Source organism: Bos grunniens, chromosome 18 (genome assembly GCF_055505025.1).
Source record: "Bos grunniens cultivar Pamir isolate PY7600 chromosome 18, Bosgru_T2T1.0, whole genome shotgun sequence".
NCBI classification, from domain to species: domain Eukaryota; kingdom Metazoa; phylum Chordata; class Mammalia; order Artiodactyla; family Bovidae; genus Bos; species Bos grunniens.
The window spans coordinates 40808155-40826057 of record NC_141182.1 but is presented as its reverse complement, the minus strand read 5'-3'; the positions used below and the strand labels follow the sequence as shown (position 1 = coordinate 40826057).

Below are 17903 nucleotides of genomic sequence, written 5' to 3'. Positions count from 1 at the left end.
CCTCAACCTCAGGGCCTGAGAGGCTGTTGGGAGTGGTGGGGACTGTGGCAAACTGGGTGGTAAATGCTCCATTTACTGAGGCACTTAAACTATGAATCCAGTGTTGTTACATCTTCTAATTTTTTTTTAATCTAGAAATTGGAACTTAAAAGCAAAACATAAAAATAAAACAACTCCTAATAGGTCAGAAAGAGAACTGTAGAAGGCTGGATTGAGCCTATGAGTCATGGATTCTTTCCATCAAGATCCCATACATCCCAGCTCTCCAGCTGGCCCCGTGCATTCAGAGCCTTGGGAGCTGGAGCCCAGTGGATTCACCGTCTGTGACGATGGAGAGAAATGGAAACAGAGAGGCTTCTCTGGGAGCTCACAAAGAAAGATTTCTGAGGCCAGATCTCAAAATGTTAATCAGATTCAGAGACATAAAACATGACAATTTAATGGTGTTTGGTGGAAACTGAAAATTCTTTAAAGTTCTAACTATCCTACATTGAATTCTAATACTTTTTTAATTATTAGATATAAAATGCTTATAATTTTAGGGGGAAATTAGACTTGGTAATTTATATTTCTTGTTTATACAGTACAATTTACTGATGAAAAAATGTGCTAAACTTATTGATTCATGACCATAATTGTTTAATTATTTATCATTGCAGAATGGTATTAGCATTGCTAATAATGCAGATGTGCACAAAGGCTGAGGAGTCAGATGCAGCTTTTGTTTGGGGTGCACAGGGCTCGAGGAAGGTTGTTTCGGGCCGGAGGGCAGCCTGCCTGAGCCGTGAGGCTCCTGAGACGCACCTGTCTCCATGAGAATGACCGCAGAATTCTCCATCATGAGAGTGTAGAACTAGAGGGCCACACACGGGTCTTGCCTCTCTGGATTCAGAGCCTGGGCCTGGGCATCAGTTCTCAGTCACTGCGAGGGTCCTTCACTTTGCCCACAGCCCAGCGGGTCCACATCCACTTGTCCTTCATGATCCAGCTGACTTCCAGTGTCCAAGAGAGCTCAATGAGAGCCATGATCACACAGGCTGGTAGGGGTCAACAGAAGGTTCTAGCATCCCCTCAGGCTGGCTACACATCCATGTTCCTCTCCATCACCTAAATCTGGAGGAAAAGCAAATCCTTTAAAAAGTCAAAGGTGATGAGAGACGTCAAGCCCCAGACCTAGTCTCAGAACTTGCAAATCATCTGAATGAACCTGCCCATTTTACAGACAGGGAAACTGAGTCTTAAAGACAGGGTCTAGATGCTCTGAGTAATAATCATCTCTAGCCTTCTGGAGAGTCAAGCAGAGACATCCAGAGGGTGTGGAATGTGAGCCTAAATCTCAGAACAGAAGACTAGCCTGCAGACATGTGTGGGAGTTGTCAGCACCAGTGTGCTGGGGTAGATTAAATTATTGGTCCCAATTCCTCGCTGTCCCATGTTAGAATCATCCATCCACATTCTTGCCACAGCTCACTGTGAATCAGGCACGCTTCCTGGCCCCCTGACCTTAGGTCCCCCCAAAGCCCACCAGTCAGGCAGTAACAGATACAATGGAAGCAGAAACTTGAGGCATTTGTGTGCAGATGGTCTTGCTGGCCTGTGCTTTGGGCTTTGCCATAAGAAGATTACACCTGTGTTGTCCAGAAAGAGGCAGAACTACTCCAGCCAACCACAGAGGCTTCACTGAGAAATGCATGTGCACTTCTGTCTGATGCTGGGTTACTTTTGTTTGTGATACAGCAGTAGTTAATAGACAAGGTAAGCTTTCAAGCCATGGGAGTAGATAGGATTACTCAGGGAGGAAGAGGAGTGCAGAAGAAAGACAAGGAATAAACCTGAAAAACTCCGCATTTAGAGGAGAGGACAGGAGCCACCCAAGAGCCACTAGGCAGAAAGAAACGAAAAAACATTACTGCGGGTGGCAGAGGCCAAGAAAGGCACAAACTTCAAACACCTACATGCTGCATGTTGTCAACCAGCATCAGAGCAGGGAAGCCTGCTGGATTTGTGCATATGAGGATCGGCACAGGGTGGAATCCCAAGATGAAGGTTGGGCTGCAGGAGCCAAATAACGGGCAGATGGTGACAAGACAGTCGGTTCATGGAGCTCAAACATCCAACAGCAGAGGGTGAACAGAAGTGTTTGGAAATTCTAAGGTGTTCATGTCTGGGGGCCCAGCATCAGTAAGCAGGGCAGACAGGATAAGCTCCTTGTTACAGACAAGTAACTGAAGGGCAAAGGGGACAGAGCCAAGCTTAGAAATGACACGGGTGAGGAGCTTGCAGCTGTGCTGAGCAACATGTGGGTCATTCCGAGGAGGCTCCTGGCCCTGGGGTCCTGCCCCCTGCAGGCCAAGACTGCCCCCTGGGGGTGGTGCTCTGCTTCTGCGGGTCTCTGACGCCTCCCCTCCAGTCAGCTTACTTCCCGTCTAGCTTAGCACAGGCCTCTCCACGGCAGGGTGTGCTGCCGCCCTCCCATGAATTAGACCCACGGATGGAGGCATGCTGGCCACCTGGACTGCCATTTGGGCCTGGATTTAAAATTCCTAAGTACCCAGCTGTGACCCTGGAAGCCACTGCCGTGGAGAGGGTCCTAAGCCGCCCCCACCCCCCAACTTGAATGGTTCTGTTAGAAATACTTGTCTCTGGGCCTGAGGCCCCCTCCCAAGATGAGTGAGAAGCTCATGTGTCAGAGTGAACGATTAAAAAGAAGAAGAACATGACCGACACAGTGAATTTTTGTTGTATTTGTTTTGGGGGCCTCAGGGGCTCTGTTGGGGCTACGCAGGGTCATCTCTTTTCCCTTCCCCCAAAGACAAAGCAACCCTGGGCATCTGACGTCCATCGCTGCCCCAAACCCTCCAGCTTGGGAGTTTCAGACCCTCTGAAGGGGTGAGTTGAGGCCCCCAGAGAGCACAGAGAGGGGATGACGCAGCGCTGGGAGCCCCGAATGCAGACATGTGCACAGCCAGCCCCAGGAGAGAGAGGCCTGACTTCCCCAAACCTGAGAAAGGGGCACCATTTAGCCAAGTGGCCTCAGGAACAAGGCCAACCCCATGGGGCCCATGGCTTTCCCTGGTTTCCCAGCACCTTCCAATGCTGACCTCGTTCCTGGCCCGGGACAAGAGAAGGGGCCGCTGTCATGTCCACACAGTGTCCCTGCCAGCTGGAGTCTGGAGAGTCTGTCTGACTTGGAAGAAGTAAGGAAAGGTGACTGTTTCTCCCCTCCAGAAGCCACTGAGCAAATCTGTGCCCAAACACGCCTTCCTCCAGGCCGGGACACTTTCCTCCAGGCTGGGGGAGCTGGGGGGGTATCTCCCCAGTGTGCGACCCTAAGAGAGGCAGACAGGCCAGCAGACAGCAGGCGGGCCCAGCACCTCGCCCCATTCTCAGTCCCTGCGGCTTCCTTCAACCTCCCTCTAAGGCTGGTTCCCATCTGCTGGAGGCTGTGACCCACCCCCACCCGTCACTGAGCTTTCTCTGAGCCCCAGTGTCCCTGGTGAAAGTGAAAGTTGCTCAGTTGTGTCTGACTCTTTGCGACCCTGTGTAATTCTCTAGGCCAGAATACTGGAGTGGGTAGCCTTTCCCTTCTCCAGGGGATCTTCCCAACCCAGGGATCGAACCCAGGTCTCCTTCGTTCTTTACCAGCCAAGCCACACCTGGAAGCAGTGTCAATTCATGACCTATACATCCCCAACAGCTTTGCTGCTTGGTTTGGGCCAAAAAGTTTGTTCCCCTCAACAAATGCCTTCGTCTCTGAAGTGATGCGCTCCCTGTTTGCCCAGAGCGAGCCTCCTGGTGCTCACTAAAGGCCTTGTGTCGTGGAGTCCAAAGCCTGCATTTGGGGCTCTAACCTTCCACTCACTGGCACACGTGATTTTCGCCCTTCATTTGCCCTTGCTGTGCCTCCGTTTTCTCATCTGTGAAATGGGACCTGTAATTCCTGTCTCATAGAGTGTCATGAGAATTTGACAGGATAAGATCATGCAGAGTGACCAGGGCAGAGGGTGTTCCACAAACTCCTGCCAAACAGCAGACACCTCTGGCCACCCTGGGAGGGCAGCAGCAAGCGTGCAGGACTGGCCTGCGATGTGACCCTGGGTAACACCTCTTATTGCAACCTCAGTTTTCCTCTATGAAAAAAGCAGCAGTCAGACATGAGTTTCCAGAGCCCTTTCAATTTGAAATAATAATAAATAGCTTTTACTAAGCACATGTGTTGCCAGGGGTATTTCTTGGCCACTGACACACGGCCACCCATACCCCTTCACACTCTGCTCCGTGGTGCCCCTGGCTTACTCCCACCAGTGTTGACACCCCTGAGCTGAGAACTTGCAGTGGCCAAGGACTGCGCTAGCCGGGGCATAGGATGGGCCACAGTGAGGGGCTAGGGAGCACCACAGAGGCAGCCTCAGCCCAAAGGGGAGCAGACTGCACAGGATGACCGCAGAGGGCCCGACCTCAGACACCCTGACTGCTGCTCCCCCGCCCCGCCGCACTGCCCACTTCCTCCTGTGCTTCCTCCCAAATAAACCGCGTGCACTCAGATCCTTCCCTGGAGTTTGCTTCTGCAGGAAGGACTGTGGCAGGCTAGATGGGACACTGGGGAGCATCTTAGCAGGCCACTGTGCTGTCCACTCGGAGGGGTCTGGCCCTGCCTGATGCCCAGCGAGGCCGTGCCCATGACCGGCCTAGGTTGGGCAGGCCTCCCTCGTGCCATCCGCCCCCCTTCAACCAGACCTGAGTCTGGCAGTCCAGCGGGCCAGAACTAGTTGGTGAATTGAATCTGCTCACTCACTCACCTCGCTTCCAGATCCCCACCCCTCCATGCTGGAGCATGAAAAGCCCCCGTTGATCAGTCTGGTGCGGCCCACAGAGCCCATCCGGCCTTGGCAAAGGAATGGAGGTGGCAGTCACAGAGGACAGGACCGTGGCAGGGACCACGATGGGCTCAGCCCAGGGCGGGAGTTGAGGAGCCAGTGGGAGTGAGCAGTGTGGGCCCCTGCTGACCAGCAGACACATGGTGAGCAGGCAGCGAGAAGGGGACCGCAGGGTGGGAGGAGGGGCTGGGGCTGGGAGAGTAGGAGGGTCAGGAGGAGGCGACATCCAGTTAGGACCATTGCACGAGAGTCAACCAAGCTGAGAGACAACGGCAGGTGTAAAGGCCTGAACGTAATCACAGGAGTGCGAGCTGTAGTGAGGGGTGGGCTGGAGGGTGGCCTTGGCCAGGGCTGGAGAGGTTGGGAGGGCTGGACATGTACAGGGTGGTGTGAAGGGGGAGGCAGGAGACTGACAAGAGGCAGGAACAGAGAGCAGGGAGAGGAAGATGAGGTCCCTTGCTGTGCACCCTGGGGAGTGATGGGACCTGGACGAGCACACATGGGCACACAGGCAACCCCTCTGCATGCAGAGAAGCACTCACACGTGTGCACACACTCACCCATCAGAGTGCACACAGCTCGCACATACAAACCCACTCAAACAGGCTTATGTGACACAGCCTACACATGCAGATACACACATCCTCGCTTGCATACGTACACACACGCATGGGAAGCCATTCCATAAGCTTTACCACATGCGCCCTCCACCTCTTCACTCTTTCACAACGAACCCTGTCAAGGTCGGAGCCTCATTATCCCCATTTCATACAAGAGTAGACTGAGCCTGGCCGTGAGGCTCCCGCCAGCCACCCCAGGGACCAGGGCTTAGTCGTGCTCCACGAGGCCCTTGCTCCCATGTGGGAGCAGCTGTTGAAGATGAGAGAAAGGAAGGATGACATCTCAACAGAAGGTAACCTGCCTTTCTGATTAGAAATGCCCTAGTTGGTCATTGCCCTGGGGTGCAAGGCCAGGCCTCGAGGAACCTGGCCTGGAACCTGGCAACTCATGGAGGCCCAGCCCATGTGGAGCAGCCTTTGGCAGGCAGTTGCCTCTGACAGGAAGGCTGTGACCAATGGCCAAGCCTGCAACCAATACCCAGACATAATGCCCACCTGTTCATCAAGGGCCCATGCTGCCTCCATTCCCATGCAGGAGGCTTAGAAAGAGGGCGCATGGGATGTAGGGAGCACAGAAGAAAGCCCCTGAAAGGCAAGGCCTGGACAGCCCCCCTCCCCTGTCCCGAGCCTTGCGGCTCCCTGTCCCTGGTGCTGACATAGGAGAGTCCCCGGTCTGGTCTGGCACCACTCACCCAGCCCTGTGCTGCCTGTCCCACTCAGCCTGCTAAGCCCCACTTTCCAGGAGACTACCAGCTCTGTCATTCACAGGTCCCTAAAATATTTGTTGAGTATCCACTATGTGGTGGGCACGCTGCTACTTGATCCCTGGGCAGGAGTCTTTTGCACACTCCCTGGGGAGAGTCAGGTCAGGAGAGCGATGCCCCCATTCTCCAGATAAAGCGCTGAGAGAGGCTCAGGAGGAGTCCTTGGGTCCCATGGTGTAGGCAGCTCTCAGCATCCCCCCAGGCCTAGGGCCCCGGCAGAGGTAGCGCTTTCTCAATGGAATGTATCTCCCACCACGGTCCAGAGAGAACACAGGTTCAGACTTGCAGCACACAGCAAAGCCCAAACCACAGGGAGCTGGGTCCAGCCAGGCCACATCCTCGCCGCCATGCGTGCTGGAATTCCATGGCCAACGGTGCTCAGCCCTTCCCAGGACTCCAGTGAACACCCCTCCCCTCCAAGGTTAACAGGATAAAGGCTGGGTAAAGAAACTACTCATTTCCCCAGCTCACAAAGAAGCAATTATGTGACTTTCCAATGTGGTTTCAAATATATTTTGCAAACTAGGACTCAGACAAATATTAATGGCAGCAAATTACAGTACTTAGCAGAATTATCACCTAGCAAAGAGGCGCTTTTAATCTATAAAAAATATCAACAAAAGATGTAAATATGAACCCCTCAATGGGTGGTGTATCTTGAAGAAAATATACATCTAATCTCACAGTGTGTTACCTCTAATACCTGGGGAGAAGGTTAACAATTCTGAGACGTTCCCCATGGCTAGAGAATATATTTTGATGTAGATTTGTGGATATCAGAGACTTTAAATCTATTGTATAATCACAGGGCGGGAGGGAGGAGCTGGCCACCTATTTCTCCATGATAGGAAGGCGGCCCTTGAGGGCTGTTTAAATAGCTCCACTTCCCTTCCCGAAGCTCCTGGCTCCTGGGGCTCCACCAGGCACTGAAGGCCTCCTCCTGGGGAGACAGCGCCGGCCAAGTCCTAGGCCCTGCCAGAGGCGGGGCTGAGCCCCTCTTCGAGATGGGGAGATTGATGAGGGGCTGCTGATAATGGGGTAATGGAGCCTGTGAAAGGCAAACTATGTCAGCCTCATGATGTTGCTGGGGAGTCCATAAAATGCATAAGCCAAGCAGCGTGACCTCAACTGCTGTAGGACGTGTGTGTGTGTGGTGTGTGTAAGAGGAAGATTCTCTACCATAACATCGCTGAATACCTGGGGCTCCTATAAGTCATCCAGTGACTTCCCAGAGGCCACCCTGAGCAGCAGGACCCTGACAGCCCTCCTGGAAGCTCTCTCTCCCTGTGCTGGCACAGGCCTGGGGCAAATATCCCCCAAAACCCCAACAGGCAGCCCAACCATAGGAGAAGAACGGTCCTTGGAGGCTGTGAGGAAACGATGCTCTAATCATGTTAACAGGTACCAATCCCTCACGTTATCCCACGGACTCTGGACCTCAAGCTGGGACTCAAGCTCTGGAGCGAACCCTTCCCTTTCAGTTCTCAGGAAAGAGTCCTGAAGTCCCATAGGTGCTAACCTGGGGCTCAGCTGTGGTCTTCAGACACCAGTGAGGAGACACCTGTCATTCGGGTTTCACCATCTCCTAAACTTGCCACCTGATGCAAAGAGCTGACTTCACTGGAAAAGACCCTGATGCTGGGAAAGAGTGAGGGCAGAAGGAGAAGGGGGCAACACAGGATGAGATGGTTGGATAGCATCACCAACTCAATGGACATGAGTCTGAGCAAACTCCAGGAGACGGTGAAGGATAGGGAAGCCACGGAAGCCTGGCATGCTGTAGTCCATGGGGTCGCAAAGAGTCCGACATGACTGAGCAACTGAACAACAAAACTGTCCCCATTAGACTTTTTCATACTCTCTTCCGCATGTCCCCATAAGGAAAGTTAAGCTGGACTTGAGTTTCAGTGACTGCGATGAACTGTTGAAGCCTAATCACCAATGTGAGACTGGGGTTCCCACTGCTTACCTCTGCAGGGGGTTGGGACATTTGTAATTCATCTGAGGCTAGCTCATAAAACGTCACTATAAGACAGCTAGTCAAATGATCATGCCTCTGTCGACTGTGTTTTTAAGGAGGTTATTCTTCATAGCTAATTTGCTCTGTAACCCGTAAGATTTACCTGGCTTGGTTACCTCTCCATCAACATGCCTTGTTATCTACAAAAACTTTTATTCAGTCACTTCACTGCCTTCAGAAAGCCTCCTGCAGGAGGCTGGGCCAGGTGGAAGGGAGGTTCAACAGCTACATGGGGGATGGGGAGGGGAGATTACCTCTGGCTTCGGGGGATCGGGGGAGGGAGGGCTATGACTTGGGAGCTTGATGGGAAATCTCTGCCACTTGTATGAAAACTGGGCCTTTTTACCTATTGTTTGGGGCCTGCAGAGTAAAGGCTTTTTTGTGCAGACACCAATCCTCTGCGCACTGAGCGGGATTCAGGTCCTGACACTGTGGGACCTTACGCGAGTCACTTAACCTCCCAGTGCCGCAGCTCCGCAGTCGTAAACCGCACAGGATAGGCCCACCCCCACCTCTCTCACTACCCATGTCCAGAACTAATTGGATAATGCTCATAGATTGCTCTGAGCTTCCCAGAAAGAGGGGCACCTCAAACACGGGACAATTATTCTAATTATAACTGCCTCGGACCTGTGTACACAATTTTGCCTTTTAATGTCATCACTGAACATAATGGTAGAAGAGTGAAGGCCACTTTCCCCAAAGGGGATGGTTTTAAGAAGCTCCATTTTCAAAAAAGAACAGAGCTTATAAAACAGAAGCACCTTCATTCCTGCTGGCACTTGTAAAATGTCCCTCTAGCTGGTCCCTGCAGAGAGCCTCGGAGGTCTTCAGCCACGATTGGCGGAAGCAGCCAGACAGGGAAACGTGGCTCCTTCCTCAGGGACTCAGGCCACGGGGAGGGCATCATGATGAACGTGGCCACTGCCCACTTTGGTCTCTGAAATGGGTTGCTGTGGGGTCCTCTAGGTACACAGTGGGGTGGGCAGCTCCTCATAGAACCGGTTCTGTGTGCCAGCTTGGTCAAGCCAGCGTGGCCCCATAGCCTAATCCATGGCAGGCCTGAGCAGCCATGTCGGCCCTGCAGCTGGTTCAGGGCTGGATGCAGGGCCAGTTAGAACCGAGCCAGCTAACCATGTTGGTGCACACAGACAGGAGGCAACGGAGGCACGGGGAGCAGTGAGCGGCCCCAGGAGAAGGCTAGAGAGAAGCGACAGAGCAAGATCCTGTTCCCCTGCGGCTGGTGGTACCCATGCCCCTCATTCCTCCCATCCTCCGGGCGCCTTCAGTAAGACCCTGTGACTGGAACTGATGCAGCAGGCTCCTGAACCTGGCAGCACAACATTCTTTCCAAAGTTGCGCCCTGGGTCGAGTTGCAGCCGGATGCTGTAGAGACAGGGCTGCACCATGTGGGGAACCGCTGGGAAACCAGGCCTCCCCCAACATCCCAGGACCAGCAACAACATCGAGGCCTCACCATTCACTGACGACAGCCTCTGTCCTGGGCACGGACATGCATCAGTTCATCTAAACACACAGGGCCCAGGTGAGGGGATGCTAGGCAGGAAATCAAAACCCCCAGTTGAAAACTTGCTCACAGGGGACCCCAGGATTTGAACCCATTCTGACTCCTGACTTCAAGATGCTGCCACCCTCTCTACTGCATCCCAAATCCTGTGCCCCTCCCTCATGCCTGCACCCAAAGGGCACACCCCAAGGGTGGACTCTGAGGCAGCAGGTAGCCCAGCCCCCATCTGGTGACCTCCATCCCCAGGACCACTGAGGTCCTTTCCAAGCTCTGGCTCTTCTGTGAAGCAGATGCAAGTTCTTGGCCAAGGCATCTACCTTGTCGGGGCTTCCTCCACTGTAAAGTGAGAGTAATACTTCTCTGCAGAACTTTTGTGAAAATTAGATAAAAGAACATAAGGTGTTTTGCCAACTCGGACCTTCAGGGTGAACATGAGCTCTTTGTCTTCATGCCTCCTGACTCCACTGCAGTCTCCTCTTTCCCTTGTGGGAAGCCAACAGACGGACGTCAGCAGTGTGGCCCTCAGATGCGGAATTCCCTGGGTCTGAGGTGGGAATCATGAAGGGGACTTGCCCTGCATGGCTCTTTGTCTGCCCTCATCTCATTCTCATGAGATCGGGCCATGGATCTTCAGGGAATCTGGCCCAGGAATGGCAGGAGAGGCATCTCAGAACAGGCATCTACAGCAGGGCTGGCCTTATTGAAATGGAGATGATGGTGTGATCCATGAAACCAGGTGAGGCACCTGGAACTCCTCCTGGGAAGTTCCAGGTCTATGCATCCCTTTGGGGAGACCAGCTCTAGCAGCCACGCACAGACAAGAGCCCCCAGGGGCACTCTGCAAGCCATGTCGCTGATTAATGGTGGCTGAGACCCATCCCATCCACAGGTCTGCAAGAACCACATTTAGTTCAAACTAGAGTTAGTTAGATGAACCAAGAAAGCATCTGTCAAGCTACCTGCCAACCTTTGGTGACGTCCAAGCCATATGCCCAGTGCTGGGAGGACCAAGGTGGGAGACAGAGAGAGGGAATGTGAGGGTCCAAGCTCGGGAAGCCCTGAGTCTGCAGGGCAGGCTAAGAGAAATCTTCCTCTCAGTTGGGCCAGGAGGGGCTGAGACTGCTGGGTAGGGAGAAGTGAACAGGAGAAGGATAAGCTGGAAGAAGGAAGGATTGGTTGGAAGCAGAGAGGCCACCTCCACCTACCGGGCCAGCTCCTGCAAGTCCAGGAGCAGGGAACAGGCGTCAGGTGTGCTGTGCGGCTGGATGGACGGGCCAGTTTGGTTGTCCTGGGATCTTGGGCAAGGCTCGAACTTCAGTGCACCGTCTCTTCCTAATCAATAAAACAGCACCAGAGGACTGTCATTCTGTTGGTTTTTATGACTGGCAACTAATACTTAATGAATGCTAACTGCACAGAGCTGAGTGCTTTATATGAATTCTCTGAGTTTACCACCCCTCCCCCAATCTTACGAGACAGATGCCATTCCCATTTTAGAGAAGGAGAAATTGCCTTTGTGCTTCATCAGGCTCCTAGCCCAGAGCCGGCTTATGGTTGGGAGACCATGTGGACCAGCACCAGCTGTGGAAATAGAATACAAGCCACACAGATGATCTTCAGTTCTCTGTGGTGGTTGGTGGTGGCTCAGTCACTCAGTGGCGTCTGACTCTTAGATTATGGCCTGCCAGGTTCCTCTGTCTATGGAATTTCTCAGGCAAGAATACAGAGGTGGGCTGCCATCTCCTTCTCCAGGATCATCCCAACCCAGAGACTGAACCCAGGTCTCCAATATTGCAGGTGGTCTCCTGCATTGTAGGCAGATTCTTTACTGACTAAGCCACCAGAGAAAGCTAAAGTGCTCAGTTGCTCAGTTGTGTCCAACTCTTTGCAACCCCATGGACTGTAGCCTGGCAGGCTCCTCTGTCCATGGGATTTTTCGGGCAAGAATACTGGAGTGGGCTGCCATTTCCTCCTCCAGGGGATCTTCTAGAAGCCACATAAAAGAATCAAGTGAAATTAATTTTAATAGTGTATTTTATTTAATCCAACATATCCAAAAGAGTATTTAAAATATTGTGGGACTTGCCTGGTGGTCCAGTGGTTAAGACGTCGCCTTCCAATGCAGGGGGCATGGATTCAATCCTTGATCAGGGAGCTGAGATCCCACATGCTTCTCAGCCAAAAAACCAAAACATAAAAAAAAAAACTGAAACAATATTGTAACAAATTTAATAAAGTCTTTAAAAATGGTCTACATAAAAAAAAATCTTTAAAAAATAAAATTAAAAAATACTGAGCTATTTTTACACTCTTTTTCGCCTACTAAACCTTCAAGATCTGGTGTGAATTTATACCTCCAGCCACTTTTTTTTAAAATGTGTTTTATTTTTAATTGGAGGGTAGTTGCTTTACAATACTTTGCTGTTTTCTGCCATACATCAACATGAATCAGCCATTGGTATACATATGTCCCCCCCTTTTGAAACTCCCTCCCGCCTCCCTCTCCCTCCTGCCCCTCTGAGTTGTCACAGAGCACTGGGTTTGAGCTTCCTGCATCATGCAGCAAATTCCCACTGGCTGTATGTTTTACACACGGTAATGTATATGTTTCAATGCTGCTCTCTCAATTCCTACCACCATCTCCTTCCTTCACTGTCTGTTCTCCACGTCTGTGTCTCCATTGAAAGTGAAAGTTGCTCAGTCGTGTCTGACTCTTTGTAACCCCATGGACTGTACAATCCATGAAATTCTCCTGGCCAGAATACTGGAGTGGGTAGCCTTCCCTTCTCCAGGGGATCTTCCCAACCCAGGGGTTGAACCCAGGTTTTCAGCATTGCGGGCAGATTCTTTCCCAGCTGAGCCACAGGGGAAGCCTGAAAATACTGGAGTGGGTAGCCTATCCCTTCTCCAGGGGATCTTCCCAACTCAGGAATCGAACTGGGATCTTCTGCATTGCAGGCCGATTCTTTACCAGCGAAGCTACTAGTGTCTCCATTGCTGCCTGCAAATAGCTTCATTAGTACCTTCTCTCTATATTCCCTGTATATGTGTTAAGCACTCAAAAGCCACATGTAACTCCTGATGGACAGTGCAGGTAGAAGTTACCCATCAAAGCACTCACTTGGAAGTGAAAGGAATCATTAATAATTAGGAGGAGACAGCAGGCATAAACCAGGACACCCAGGCCAACCAGTCCCCAGGAATACTAGGGAAAGGCAGGTCCCCACTCCCACAGCCTGGGGCCTCCTGGGGCCTGCAGCCCTCCCCTCTGCACCATCTCTCGTCTCTTCCTCTCTCTTAGCCATCTTTTCAGTGAGCCTGACTATGCCTTGGTTGGTCTACTCTATTTTATAAACATATGCCCTTGTCTCTACCACTTTCTTTCTTGTTTCTTTGGGTTTGCTCTTTTTCCAGTCTCTAGTGTTGCATAACTTAGCTTTTTTGCTGTCAACCTTTCTTGTTTCCTGATAAATATATTTAAAAGGCATTGGTTTCCCTCTATGTACTGCTTTCTCTGTCTCTTATACATGACCAGTAGCATCCTCAAGATCATTCCATTCTAGGTTCTCCTGATTTATTATTTATTTTAAATATGTTAATTCGTTTCCAAACACATAAGAATTTTTAGCCGTTCTTTTGCTTTTAATTTCTAATATTATTCCATTTTGACTAAAGCACATCATATGTACCTTACTGATCCCTTGGAATATATGGAGACTTCTTTCGTAGCCTATGACACGGCTTGTTTTTATAAATGTTGCTGTTGGGCCATTCCCTTCTCCTAAGAAGCCATTCACCCAGGTACAGCTCTTTGAAAGCATCAGTTCACTCATGGCATCCCTTGTCTGAACCCATCCTTAGCTACCAGTCAGGCCTGACAAGTCCCCCAAGTCTGAGCCTGGCCTCAAGATCTCCCTGTGGCCCAGCTCCTCCAGCTGCAGGCAGCCCTTCCACACTCCCTGCCCTCTACCTTTCTGCTCTAAGTTCTAGCCACGGCGGTCAGTCTCCTGGGTCTGCATTAAAGAAACCCCAGGTCAAGAAAGACCCACAGAAGGAGTCCCACTGGGCAGACAGCTGGGACAGGGAGGGTGATTTCCTGTGCCTTGGGGAGTCAATGGTGGAAGAAAACAGCAATGGTAATAGCAACGGCTCCCTCTTACTGAGCACTTAATGTAAGACCAGGAGCTGAGAGCGTCACGCGAAGGTACTACCTCATTTAATCCATAACAACCTCAACAGTATCCGTAACCGATATTACAGCTGAGATAATCAGGGCCACAAAGGAGGGGTCACTTGCTCTGTGAGCCAAGGCTCTGTCTGGCTGCAAAGTTGGACCTCTGGGCCACTCTGCTGAGAACAAAAGAACAAGAAAGGAAAATCAAGGTAGGAAGGCAAAAGGGATTTTCCCAGGCCCCAAAGGTAGTCAGTGGGGACTTGGGATCAACCAGTCAGCCAGGGTCTACTCCTCACCTCCAAGAAAACAACGGGCAGAACTCGGAAAGCCCCGCAGCCAAAAGAGCCAGAGCCACCTACCCAGGAACAAGGAGCCTGCGAAGCTGCATCCCTGGGAAGCAGTCAGGTCCATTTATGTGCAGTCAGGATAAAGCCTTGTCACCTCAGAACACCTTGGGGGGACAGCGGCGGGGGGTAGGGGAACTTGCACTTTGCTCCTGGAAGGGTTTTCCTCTGTTGGGTGCCTGAGGGAGCCCAGAGCATGTGGAAAATCTACCGACAGGCGGGCAGACCCTGACTCCAGCTTCACAAATACACCCAGATAAAGCCAAACACCAGCTCCGCCATGGTCCAAACACCTCATTCTTGTTTCTTTTCCCTGCCAGCACCAAGCCCGCCAAAGGTCATGTACAAGATAGAATTTGACACAATAAGACTCCACTCCCATGTTAATGCCCCTCAGATCGGGCCTGCAAAAGTGAAATAATAAATTTAGGAAAACAAGCAGAATGACCCATCTGGTTGGTTGGTTTTTCTAGATACCATCTACATATTTTAGAAACGTACAACCTTCTAATAGAAATGAATAAACTACTCAACCATAAAGTTGCTATAGAAGATATGCTTGTTCTGATTCGAAAGGGCATCTGCTATCTGCAATATTGATAATACTTTTCAAATTTCATCTGCTTTTGTTTGCATTCTGTGTCGTCTGTTTAAACACACTGGGAATAATAATGAATCCCTGCATTATCTCTACTTTTTCAAGGCCGAACATATAACTTTATCACAAAAATAATTAAAATTCTTTGGCTCTCTTGTATCTTTTCCATTAAACGTTATCAACCAGTGACAATAAACTAACATGAGCCCAAGGCTGGCCATGGGCCGCCTTTACAAAGAATGCATTTGTCCCCGGGCGAGAGACATGAATTTTCAGTTTACAGGGTCAGACGATCCTGAAGTTTTTTACAGTAGGAGACCACAAATCTATACGTCCTGTCCCCTAACAGGGGCTGGCGGCGGGCACGGGGTGCCCCATAAATTCTCAGGCAAGAATACACTTTAATAGGCAAAAAACCTTGGCAGCTTAATAATTCTGGGTTGCAAATTTAAATATTTTACATATCATTAGACATTAAAAACAAAGATTTATGCGGCTCGTCTCCGCGGAGTGAGGACCCCGTTGACTTCACACACAGCCATGAATCTGCTTGAGGTTCATTAGCTGAGCGTCTTCAGCTAAGGAAGCCCTTCGAGTGGAGGCTGCCTCTAAATCATGGCTTTTATTTTCCCGCCATCAGGAGGCACTTGAGGAGACCCCTCCCCTGAGCAAGTCCCCCGCAGGCACCCTGACCTGCAATGGCAGTGACGGTGGGCAGGCCCCAGCCTCCCCACCTGGCCAGGCCCAGCAGGCAGGAGGGGGCCCCTGCTCTACAGCCCCGGGTCCAGGGGTTCCCTGTCAGGACCCACCATGCGGGGAGGCTGGGCTGGGAGCCCACTGGGTACTTCTCAGAAGCCAGTTAACACACATCCTTGGGCCCTGGTTGACGGCCTCAGATGAGGAGGAGGGGTGGAAGAGAAGGAGAGACAGACAGAAAGGGAAGAACTTCCCCGGCCACAGGCCCGGATCCTCAATGGCCTAGCCTACAGCATCCCACTGTGTAGCTGCGACTGACCATCCTGGTGCCCAGGAGTGCCTGTGACACACTCACTTGCCTCAAAATTCTATTTACCCCTCAAGATGTTCACAGCCCTCCCCAGGAAGCCCCTCAGCTCCCAGAGGACTCCAGCCCGTCCCCTTGGGAGCCCTTATCCGGGATTTCCTGGGCAGCCTCCTCACCCCACCCAGCCCAGAGGCTCCTGGGCCCTGGCTTTCCTCCCGGCTCAGCCCAGGAGGGTCTCCCCAGTGTGCCCAGGTCTGTGCTCTCTCAGTGTGGGGGTCCCTCACTGGCCTCATGGTGGTGGTGGTGGTTTAGTCGCCAAGTAGTGTCCGACTCGTGAGACCCCATGGACTGCAGCCTGCCAGGCTCCTCTGTCCATGGGATTCTCCAGGCAAGAATACTGGAGTGGGTTGCCATAGCTGTGTCTTCTACTTCCTGTGCATCTGATTTTTCGACACTGGGATCTTGCTGACCTTGGAGGGGCTGCTCCTTCCAGGACCACATCTACCATTCCTAGATGAGAAAGCAAGTATGCAAATAACCAACCCGGAGCCCACACCTCAACCTCCTCCTCCATCTGGCACTAACTCTCTGGGCCACCGTGCCCCTGCCTTCATCATCCAGCACCAGGTCCCAGGAAACGAGCGACTACATCCCAGAGCCCACTGAAATTATTCAAACTATTAGCCAATCCTAAGCCTGCTTACCCTGCCTCACCCATTCCTTCCCGTGGAAACCACAGTAAAGGCTCCTGCCCACACTTTTCCTCTCATGCCCTCTGCCTCCTGGCTGACACTGGGGCTTCTCCATGTGGCCCTGGGGGTGTGATGTGCCCTTTCTTCTTGAGAACTGTGATCAACTATCATTTTCATGACAATCTTATCCTGATCTGTTGGCCTTATCGTACCTCAAATTTTCTATTAATACACTGTATCTTAAAACAGGGCATACAGCTGGTGAACGTGGGTATTTATACTAAAAGCTTTTAATATATTTGTCTTTGGATGGAACATGAGCTGTCTGGGTGTCACAGCTCCCACCACTCCCTCTTTTATCGCATGCACACTCCTTCCAGACTCAGGAGACTCATGAGTTGGTATCCCGGCCAGTGATCTCATGCTCTTGGTGGCTGAAATGTGAGGTGGAAGGAATGACGCACCCTCTGAAGGGGGTGGGAGGTGTGTGTACCCGGGGATGGGGCCCTAGTGGACTCAGGACAGGGAGGAAGAGTGGGTTTGGTTCTTCAGGCCAGCTTCACTCTGTGGAGGCTGTGAAGGTGTCTTCAGACCTCAGCAGAACCCAGAAGTACCAACAGAGCCCGTCAGGGCCTGAGACCTCACCTCTCTCGACACCTCAGTCTGCAGTGTGAGAGACAGAGGCCAGGAGAGGATGGGAAAGATGGAGGCAATGCAGGAGCAGGAGAGATGCCTACAGAGTTCTGGAATGTTTTTTGCCTCGCATACCTGAAACTCTACGTCCCCTGACCAGCATCTCCCCACTTCTCCTCCTGTCCCCTCAGCCCTGGCAACCACCGTTCTGCCCTCCGCTTCTGTGAGTTTGACAACTTCTGATGCCTCATGTGAGTGGAGGTAAAAAGGACATGACTCCATGAAATAGGGACCAGAGACTGACAAAAAGGACATTCACTTAAAAAGGAAGGAAGGGAGTTTTTAAACATTAGAACTGTGAAGGCAAATTTTTAAAACATCAGTAGAGTGGCAGGAAGAGAGGAAATCCCTCAGAACTGGAACAGAAAGGGAAGAGATGAAAATAGGCGAGATAAGATCAGAGGATGAGGTGGAATGGAAGCCTGACAAGAGTTCAGAAAAGTGTGAGGGAGAAAACCGAAGGTAGAAGACTTTGAAAGAAGTGGAAGTGATTGGAGAAATACCTGGAACTGAAGGACACGCATTTCCATGCAGGCAAAGGCCATTCACATGCGGACGGATGAAGAGAGGATCTGAAAGCTTTCAGAGAA

The 17903-nt window shown here is 51.5% G+C and overlaps 1 long non-coding RNA gene across 1 annotated transcript; it reads right to left on the bottom strand.

The window, feature by feature from the left end:
* Positions 1-618: 618 nt before the first annotated feature.
* LOC147353551 (uncharacterized) lies at positions 619-11143 on the bottom strand. Its single transcript, XR_015145722.1, has 2 exons — positions 11015-11143; positions 619-1113 (listed from the first exon to the last, which is right to left on the bottom strand). It is a non-coding gene; the product is annotated as an uncharacterized LOC147353551 (long non-coding RNA).
* Between the last annotated feature and the right edge of the window lie 6760 nt (positions 11144-17903).